The 11,074-nt window shown below is 37.1% G+C and overlaps 1 long non-coding RNA gene across 2 annotated transcripts in view; it reads right to left on the bottom strand.

The window, feature by feature from the left end:
- Positions 1 to 2,043: 2,043 nt before the first annotated feature.
- LOC108424796 overlaps positions 2,044 to 11,074 on the bottom strand; it is a 31,305-nt gene continuing 22,274 nt past the window's right edge. For both annotated transcript variants that reach the window (XR_001857644.2, XR_001857645.2), the window contains exons 3-6: positions 5,871 to 6,048; positions 4,542 to 4,609; positions 3,122 to 3,448; positions 2,044 to 2,661 (exon numbers count right to left, since the gene is read on the bottom strand). This is a non-coding gene — a long non-coding RNA (uncharacterized LOC108424796). The remainder of the gene's footprint in view (positions 2,662 to 3,121; positions 3,449 to 4,541; positions 4,610 to 5,870; positions 6,049 to 11,074) is intronic.

Below are 11,074 nucleotides of genomic sequence, written 5' to 3'. Positions count from 1 at the left end.
AAATGTAATGTTCAAACTTTTGCATACAGTTAAAAAAGATGGTTCTTCAAGAGTTCTTTAGCAAAGAAAATGGTTCTATATAGAACTATGAACATTCAATGAACACTGTATAATTAAATCTTTTTGCATAATCAAATAGTTCTTCAGATAGATGGAAGATATACTGTAGATGGTTCTTTGTAGAACCATCCATATATACACTAAAAGCTATATCTATATAGATGTATATATCACTAAAAGGTGTTCCACTATTGTTACAAGCCAAAGAACCCTTTCTGGTTCTATCTAGAACCCATTTTCCCTAAGAGTGCATAACTGTACTTTGATATTTGGACTCTAGACTGAAAAATAGTCCTCATTTATTACTCAGTATAAAGTAATATGCAGTTCAATATGGGTTCTTTAGTACAGAAAATGGTTCTATGTAGAACCATGAGCACTCAAACAACCCTTTGTATGATGAAAGGTTCTTTGCATCATGAACGGATTCTTTAGGTTGATGGAGAATGTGCTTTAGATTCTCCATCAACCTTTTTGAAAAGGGTTCTATATAGCACCCAAATCGGTTCCACTACTGTTACAAGCTAAATAACCCTGTCTGGTACTATTTAGAACAAGTTTTGGTAAGTGTGTAGTTACACTGACATAAGTTTGTGTGTATAAATTCAAATTAATGTAATTCTACACACTGTAAAACATCTAAAAGGCGTTTGTGAAGTCATCAGGACAATATTTAGCATCTTAGATTTTGTTAACTTATTATTTTTCATTCATTCGAATCATTTAGCGGGTTTCTATGTTTTAGAAGAGACTTCCTTTCAAAATTTCTGTGTAAGTCATTCACAGTCATTCAGAGCGGTTTGGTGCGAAAAGGTTCAGATTTCTTTACAGTGGTGGTGATAGGAACCAAGGGTTGCCATGGCTTCAACACAAATATAGACATTTTATCTACTATCCAAAACCACCAGTGAGCCCACATGTCTTCTGAGTTTTATATGGAATGTTGATAATAGTGAAATAGTGATGAACTTTTTTTTTTTTTTTTTTTCTTTTTTCTTTTTTCAGATTTTCTTTTGGGGCTATTTTGCTTCAAACTACCTTAAATGTATCCATAAACCAAAATATTCTCAATACCAACATAAAAAATGAAACACATTCATAACTATTTCACATCATAACTTTCTGACAGCTGATCTTTGAGGCGGACGTCTGGTTTTCATCACCACCACCATCCACCGACCCCTCTAGAGTTCCTCTAGAAAAGAGCATTTCACACCAAACCACTCTGAACGGCTTTATTTGGGTCTTAATGACTGCGTTGTGCAGAAAGTTGGTAGTGGTAGTGGTAGAATTCCCCTTTAATTCATTTCAAGCCAGTGTGAGGAATGCAATATTCCCACTAGAGGGCAATGTTTAACAACGTAGGTCCACAAGAATAAACTTGTAAACTTGTTCTTTCTGGCTTTTACATATATTACATTTACATATCTACATAACTTCTGCTGGAACAAAACCTCCTATAATCATTTATCATTTTTCAGGTTTGGACGCAATTTAAAAATACCTGCTGTCCTTTATATTGAGTGCAAATTTCATGAAAAATGGATTAAAGAAATGACCCAAAATAACTTGGGAAAAATGTCTGGTTCCATTGACTTGCATTAAAAGTAAAGCAGGTTTTTTCCTTCTCCTGTAAAGTTACCATTTTGGAGACACAAGATTTTGTCCTCACAGCAGTGATGTGCGCATATGTTTCACTATATTGACATGCATGTGCTTATATTGATACATATTTCAATATTTGAAAAATGACACATTTAAATATGTTCATCACCAAATATCACCTACTATTCAAACCAGGTTGAGTTTCTCCGGTCTTTAGCAGGGTGTGGAGTGACTCAAAGTCGGCACATGGCGATTACTTCCTGAAATGACTCAGTTTAACAATATTCCTTTTAAAACCCTCCCTGCTGTAAAGTCTTCAAACACATACCTTTACAGGTCACAGCCTGGATTACACAGAAGTGAGTGTGATAACTGGAGTTAATGATTGAGAGTCAGTCAGATACTGTTGTTTATTGTGGAAGGTGTGTGTAGAGGTGTTTTCATAGAGATATACAAAACATCATTTACCTCAAAGCCCAGAAATGTGTATAAAATTGCAGTAAAAGTGAATATGATCATACCAGCATCTTTGCTCAGATTACAGTCATGAAAGAATCACATTAGTCCAGCTTCACAGGGAGAGATTCCCATTTAACTCAGAAGAAAGTTGCACATTATGGGAACAGATTTTTTTTTTTTTTTTACAGCTCTCCTACATTCCAGAGATATTGCACACAAGAACAACAAACCCCACCAAAAAACTACAATTGAGCCCAGGCACAACTGGAATCAGTTTTCAATCTGTACGTTTCTGAGGAAGCAGTTCCTCTTTTGAACCTAAATTCCCCCAAAATTCCTAAAAACCCAGTGTTTTCACAGAAGCAGAAAAAATCATCCATCTGCAGGATCCTCGACCGTCCAAAAAATGTCGCTTTTATGGAAAAGCAAGTAAAAGTGCTCCTAATAAAAGCAACAAAGTCCGTTTTCTTTGTAAAGTGCTGGCTTTGCTGGACACACCCCGGACAGAAATCCGCCTCTTTATCGTTTCAGGACACGCTGCAGGAAGAGAAAATTGAAAACATCAGATGGACAATTTTTCAAACCAACTTTTTTGATTGATCTTATTTACACAAGGAGTTCAAAGAAATTTAAAGCATTTCTGTAGATGGTTATTTATGGCTATGTAGAGGGTTCTGTATAGCACTGAAATGGGTTCCACTATTGTTACAAGCCAAAGAACCCTTTTCTGGATATAGAAACCTTTTGCAAATGATGGTTCTTCAAGAGTTCTTTAGTAAAACAAATGCGGCTATGCGGAACCTATCCCAACACCCCCAGCCCCCCCTTCCTAAGAAACACATCTGTATACCTTTTATTTGGCATCACTTTTCATGCAACCCAATTTGTACACTTTATTGGACACTGGCTATTTGAGTTCAACAACACTTCACATGTGATGACCAGACTGCCCAAGCTTTCTACATGTTTCCTGACTGTGAAAGTTAAAAGTACCCACCTGAGACGCCCACGGTGGTGTTGGCTAGGTCATGGCCAAGGTCTGAAAATAGTTTACAGACATACACTCCCCCTTTATCGCTCCCGGCACTCTGAATGGTCAATGCTAACTGCTGCAGATCCGTGTACTGACAGTGGAAATGATCAGAGGTTTCTTTTTTTGGGGTGCCAGAGTGTGTGCAGAGTTTTTCTTGTGAGGGATTCATCCAAAAAAAATCTACAATGCTAAAATGTTTGTGTGTGGTTGAAATATTACAAAAGAGGGTGACACTTTGCTCACACTCCAAGAAAACCTTTTTCTCTGTTTGGACCGTCACATGATCTGTACCTGAGAAAAAAACAACAAAAAAAGCATTAAAAAAATCATGATGAAGGGGTAAAAGAAAATACAGCTGCTCAACAACAAAGTGAGAACCGAATGGATTGATACTGTTCTGATACTTCTGATCCTGACGTTCTTACTACTACACGTTGATGAACAGGCATTATGCAGGTATATACTGGACAGGGCTGGATTTGCCAAAAGCATCTTGGCACAAATATGATTCTTAAACTGAACTCCGTATCGGTCAGTTAAGGTTAATCTTAATACTTAACACTTTCTGGTAACTGCACTGAAAAGTTTGCTTTATGTATCTCATTCATGTGGACCCAATGAACTCATTTAACTCGTGTAAATACAAACACTTTTTCTGTGTTTAGTTAAAGCTGCACTATGTACGTTTTTGCATTTGAGTCATATGATGGCCTGAAAAACTCCCATGACTAAAATATTTTAAAATCATTTTATTTTGGAGCGGTGGTGCGGTGGGTAGCGCTGTCGCCTCACAGCAAGGAGGCCCTGGGTTCGATTCCCCGGCCGGGTGACCGGGGTCCTCTCTGTGTGGAGTTTGCATGTTCTCCCCGTGTCTGTGTGGGTTTCCTCCAGGTTCTCCGGTTTCCCCCCACAGTCCAAAGACATGCAGTCAGGCCAACTGGACATGCTACATTGCCCCTGGGTGTGAGTGACTGTCTGTGTCTGTCTGTCTGCCCTGTGATGGACTGGCGACCTGTCCAGGGTGTATCCTGCCTTCTGCCCGATGACCGCTGGGATAGGCTCCAGCATCCCCCGCAACCCAGAAGGAGAAGCGGCTTAGAACGCATGTGTGTGTGTGTATGTATTTCAGGCTTTACAGGGCGATTCGCAGTATCAAATACACATCATATTTTTAGCCTATTTTCGTTTCTTTTCTCCTGACTCAGGAATGTTACTTCTTTCAATTCTAATAAAAGTCTTACATAGTGCAGCTTTGAGACCAATGCAAAGACTCTCGATTTGTACTACAGACTTTTAACGTACATGTCCATTGTACATTTATTACTGAATCAGAAACGAGTTGCATTGCCCGTCCTTAGTAAAACTGGTTTAACAAAGCACTTACCTCCTCTTACTGCAGAGAAGACCACTGTGAGGAACACAGCAGATGCCCGCATGATGATCCCTGTGAATCTTTTCCCAAACAGAACATGGGACTGAATTAGCTTAGCCTGTTTTGTATTCATTTGAATAATGCAGTGTAGAGGCTTTGTTGATTCTAAGGTAACATTTAATTAACATTCTACCAAATATCTGTAACCAGTCAATTCAATTTAGACGTCTTTTGACTCCTTTAACTGAGAATCTGCTTCTAAAATCACTGTATAAAAGAAGCTCCACGCCTCTTTTATTGCTAGATGCACTGAGTGAGGGTATACATTCAGAATGCCACTCAAGCATAAACATGCTTATTTCTGATTTGTTTTATTAGAGTAATAAAAGGCATGTCCTGTACACATCAAAATAAATGTGACAACAGCTTATAAACAGAGAAGACTGGATTAAAAGGAAGAAATAGATGCTTTTTGGCCTTGGAATTAAAGAGTTATTGCTGTTTCACAATAGATATTTATTTAATTATTTCAATAAGAGGACACTTACAAAGAATGTATTTAATTGTTTAAAAAGAGTTTATTTGTGGTAATTAATAATTAATGAGCAGGTATGCATAAAAATAGCGGTTTCTTGCCAAATCGTGAGCCAACATTTGTCTATACTGCTAAATCTCAGATCTAGCTCTTTACTGATCTTGCTCCATCAGTCAGCATTAAAATGTCAGCTTTTTATGCTCATTACATGCAAATGCCTCTTATTTGTGTGTTGTAATTTGCTGTTGTTGGAACCAAACCTCATATCTCCATTTTTGTTGTTTTTCGGGTTTTGACATAACTTGAAAATTACTGTCACTCGTTTTTTATATCGTGGGCAAATCTCGTGATGAATAGACCAAAAGAAATGGCCCAAAATTTCTTGAGAAAAGTCTGGTTCCGTTGACCTACATTAAAAGTAAAGTGTGTTTTTTTTTTTTTTCCTTGTCCTGCAAAGTTACCCTTTTGGAGATTTGATCGAACAGCAGCAAATTGCTTATTAAATATTTTAAAGAGTTAATGATTTATTAATGAACAATTAATAAACTTCTTATAACCGCTCATAAACTCTTTTCAAAGTGGTGTTGATAAAAGTAAAGAAGTAAAAAGCCTTCAGAATTGTAAATGAGTGAAAAACTGAGCAATTGCTCTGACAATCCCAGATAATCTGTCCAATGACTGTACCATCTGCAGTGTACTTTCCAAGCAAAACTGATCCTGTTCTATTGTAATAAGCCTTCTACTCATTATGTACTGCACTCTTGTTTCATTCTTGTTTCATGACTGAGCTGTAAAACATGACTCACCAGGCTGTAGTGGCGGCAGAAGATCTCCCTGTGCTTTCTCGATCAGTCTTTGTTGGTCTTTGCTCCAGAATGTCCTCTGTCTTGACCGAGTTAAAGAGGGGGCTTTCGTGGTTATGGACGTTCAGTCAGTGTGGAGGTTGTGCCCCCTTATGCAGGTGTGTTTCATACCTGCTCGCACCTGAGAAACAGGAGAAGGGGGCGGAGTGAAAAAGGTGAAAGCACTTGAACAGTATACAATGTTCATTCTGCATACATGCCTGAACTTGATATGCTTCACCTGGCACGATCTGTTTGCAGAGAATGTGTTAAGATTTGCCTGCTGTTATTCAGTAGATCTGTGCGCCCACACGCACAGGCTTTTTGAGGAGAGTTTAAGATTTCTGTTGAACCTGAGACGCTCTATTCCCAGTCTTAACGTCCAGCAACACGTTCCTTTGAACACCATTTTCTCTGCCCAGAGAACCTGGTCTAAACTGCTCATAATCATAAGTCCCTTCCATTCCTTCTGATGACCAAGACTTAAGACAGACTGACCAGCTGTATTGTTACAAAACCTCAGAGAAAGCCGCTTTATGAAAAGCTTGGCTGTTCAGCTTCATATACCAAACCTGAAGTAGGAAACCTGGGTGTGATCTTTGACTCTGAGCTCTATTATGTCGTATGTAAACACAGTCACTAAAGTGTATTTTTATCATTTGAGAAAATCACTAAAGTTCAGCCTTTTCTGTCTCAGTGATGCAGAGAAACTTGCTCATGCATTTGTTACAGCAGAGTTGATCACTGTAATGGTCTTCTTACTGGACTTTCTAAGAAAACAGTACATCCACTACAACTTGTACAAAATGCATCAGCATCCTACCAAAAACAAAAGAGATCACATGACTCCTGTTTTAAACAAACTACACAGGCTGCCTGTATCATTCAGGATTGATCTTAAAGCTGTGCTACCAGTTTATAAGGCTTTAAATGACCCTAAAGCACCACTTACACCAGAGTGTCTGTCTGTTTATGTTCCAGCACAAGATCTTAGATCTGGAGATACTGGCCTTCTGCAAACACCTTTCATAAAATACAGAAAATATGGAGAGACTCTTTCTGTTATTCTGCATCTATACTGTGGGGCTCAATTCCACCGTTTATTAGATGGTCAAACTCTTCATCATATCTTAATATCTTTGTTGTCACCAGTACAGTAACTGGGGGCCCAACGCATTATGGCAGCCCCCTACAACTAGCTCACTTCATTCTCAAAATATGAGTTTATTCTTGTAACTTTACAACTTTATTATCATCAAAATATCATGACTCTATTCTCAAAATATTATGATTTTTATGCTAAAAAATGTGACTATTATTGAAGTCTATTATTTATTTATTTTAGCAGTGGCCCTAAAATGCCATCCTAATATTTGTATCCGAGTATAAGAAGAGATTATTTTTATGTTTTGAACTTGATAAAGTTATTTTTGAGCATGCTTTCTTATTTTGCAGGAAGATCCATATTTTTGATGTTGAAATAAATCTATTCATGCAGAATATAAACTGAATGCAAATGCAATCCATTGCATAACGAGCCATATTAATATAAAACAACTGCATAGCAAAACAATCATTTCTAGGAGTTTATTACAATCAGATTTTTAATTAAAGGAATACAGCCGCTTCATTGCAAAAAATTAAAGGGACTGTGGGATGTAAATTGACAGCAGCAAATTAGAACTGCTTGGAAAGTGTGTGTGTGTGTGTGTGTGAATGTGTAAGTGTGCACATATATATATGCGTGTGTGTGTCTAACTATGCCACCCACTTCATGATAATTACCCTTCACAGGGCCGCAGTTTGATTTCATGAAGTGCCGTTGGAAAACGGTAGCGCGTCTCTCAAGTCGCCTCCATTTCACAGCACCGCACTGATCAAAGTTTAGCCCACCAGCACAGCCATGCCCATTTATACCCCGCTTAATTACTGACAGCCCAGATTACGGTGGCGCAGCGTTTAGCCTGTGGCCGTGACTAAAAGAATCTGACTCCCTCTTTTTCTCTCGTGGTGACTCAGCGGCTGCCATCAAGAAAGACTTGCAGAAGAGTTTTAAAGAAGTTAATAAATAAATATAATGTAGTTCCTGCACTCTGGCCTGGAGGTCCATTAGGATATGCATGCTGAGGAAGGGGATTGAATTTTATAGAAGCCTTTACTTTTGTCAACACAGCCTTTTTTAGCACAGCATGCTGCAACAGGCCTAGACATTTTTTGCTGACCAGAACATGTTATTAGTTTTTCAGACACTGTCATGCATGTCTACATATCATCACACACACAGGTTCAAGAAGGTCTGGTTTGATGTTTAGGTCGTAGCCACTTCAGCTCCTTGGAACTACTGGTGGTTCAAAATGCACTTTTATAACTTTCATAATTCATAAGTTACATTCAAAAGGTGGGTGTCATATGAGAGCTGTGACTGTCTTCTTTCCAGTCAGATAGTTGGGTGATGTAATTTTAAACCCTTATAATAAAAGAAACTGAACTCAATCTTTTTTTGTCTGCTGAAAGTCGACACATTTTTCCCCAAATCTGGTCTATAAACTATAAACAGATGGTGTCTCTTCAGTGATTTGCTCTGTAAAAATTATTTTTATAAAAAAATGACAGCATCAGATTTTTGGGTTTCAGCAGTAAATTGTAAGCATATTGCAATACGTGTGGTCATAAAACACGTTCTGTTAATTTGAGGAGCGCTTTTACAAAAAAAAAAAAAAAATTAGCATTTATTTAATACAGTTACTGAATAATTCACCTTTGATTTGGTCATGTAAATTCAGATGGACAAACAAAAATATACCTTAGAGCATTAGAGGTTAAACGCTAAATTAACATAATTCTGATAGATATGTTGACAGTAGTAGATTCACTCAGAAGTCCTTCAACAAGTTTTGAGTTCTCTTTGAATTCTCTTTCAATCATCCACTTGGGAAAAGGGTCCGAAACACAAGCTACGTCACAAAGTGTTCTACTGCATGTTGAATGCAATTACACATTTCCACCAGAGAGGTCACCAAATCACCTGAATCTTACATGGTGCAAACTTAAAGCATCCAGATGAAAGCAGTCATTCAGAGTGGTTTGGATTGACAATTCTTTTTTAACTTGGTGTAAAAAAAAAAAAAAAAAAAAAATCACAGTAGCGGTGATAGGAACCAGATGTACGCCTCTAAAATCTCTCTCACAGAAAATTACTACATAAAATGCTACCTGATGTCTGAGGTATTGTTTTACAATAGTTCTAATACAAACATCTTGGGGACCGAATTGCATTGGCTTGCATTAAAAACTAGATTTAATAAAGGAACTGTGCCAAGCTACACTTTAGCAGTTACCCTTGAGTTACAATTACTAAAAAAGTAGTCCTGTGGTATATTAGCACATTTTGGTTTGAGGTTGATTTGAACAAGAATTTAATATGAATTACAAATTATAGAAGGAAAAGATCATACAGTGTCAGAAATTACACAAGCAAGTCTTTTAGAGATTAAAAAACAACTCCTCGTGGTTTGAGGCGACGATTAGCCCCATGCTAATTGGTGGGGTGTAAGCTCCATTGTTTGCTAGCTACATTAGCCTCAATGCTAATTGTGCACTGCAGAAATGATCTTGGCAATTAACCTAGCCAATAAATAAACAGCTGTGATTTTCTTTTGTAAGACTGATTATTTAACCTTCATTTCTAGACATTTTTATATTTTGTGTAATGAAATATAAATGTTCTGTTTGCAGATCATCATGCTAAAACAAGTTACATCATCATGCCACTAAAACAAACAATTTATCAAAATTAAGTTACTAAAAAAAGTTTGGAACTAAGACACTACCTATACTAAAAACTACCTACATAAGGGCTTCATAACACATGCATAAGCATTGAATAACATATTTATAAAGCAGTACTTGAAAGTTTTTGAACAGCTTATGTCATTAATTGCAATCTTTCGAGAAGCAAATTACATTGTACTTGTATGAGGTGCCTCAAACTTAAGTGACGAACATTTTGTTCCATTTAAAACACTGTTATGAAGCATCTTCCTCAAATGATGGAGCTTATTATCCAAGGCTTATACAGAGACCCCAATAAAAACACTATCAGCGGTACATGTAAGTATAAATGAGCAGTTTTTAAGGTGTTACAGACGGACACATGTCTGTCACCCTTATGCCATATTAAAATGCTAGGCCTACTTATTTACTACATAAAACATTCTGCATCTTGGCTGATCATCTAACCGAGCATGTGATGAGTAAACAGAAAAAGCAGAACGGTAGTGGAAAGTCTGGGACTTCCCGTTTTAGACTTGGCAAAACAAACACTTGCGGCTCATTAAGATGACAACCTGAGTCTAAAATGATTGAGTGCTAAGATTATTTTCACAGTCAGACAATTGGAGGTGTCAAGTGACCACTCACAGAGCACACAGCACTAATAAGATGACGGGTCACTGCAGGACACTGGATCAAAACTGAAACTGATCAAAAACAGCCTTCAGATGTGATGGAAATCAGTTAAAAGTGGCTCGTCAGATCTACCTAAAAAAGTACTTCATGTAGCAATTCAACAAGCAAGATTTATTCAAATTAAAAATGACTTTGAAAGAAAATAGTTTTTATTTAGGTTGAATAAAAATAGTTAATTTGCTTGTTACCACATGAAGTCACTTTTTACAGTGCATGGTGTGTTACTGTAAATGCATATTTAACAGTTTGCTAATTAACTACAAGTAACTACAGTTTTTTAATAATAACAGTAGGCTTATCACTGTTTAATATTCTAGATCAAATAATCTACTGAATATGTTAACAAATGACTGAGTAACTCAATTCAAGTCCAAACAAAAACAATAGAGAATATAAGACAGTAAAAAACTTTGCACAGCCTTTCAAAGCCAGCAAATTTGTCACTGAGAAATACAACAAAAAAACAAAACAAAGCAAGGAAGCCTTTAAAAAGATTTGATTCCAGCATATAGTGGCATTGCCACAGGCATACAGCACATTTGTAGCAATCAGTGCGGTTACTTGCACTCAAAGCATATTTCCTAAGCAATCCGTTCGACATGTTTACACATGTAATCAGATAATGGAAAAACTTTGGGTCTACATGACTTAGTCAGTAATCAGATATCTGCTTTATAACCAGTCAAAAAAGAAGAGAAGAC

This window comes from Pygocentrus nattereri, chromosome 30 (assembly GCF_015220715.1).
Source record: "Pygocentrus nattereri isolate fPygNat1 chromosome 30, fPygNat1.pri, whole genome shotgun sequence".
In the NCBI taxonomy this organism is placed as follows: Eukaryota; Metazoa; Chordata; class Actinopteri; order Characiformes; family Serrasalmidae; genus Pygocentrus; species Pygocentrus nattereri.
This window is presented reverse-complemented; position numbering and strand designations above follow the sequence as displayed.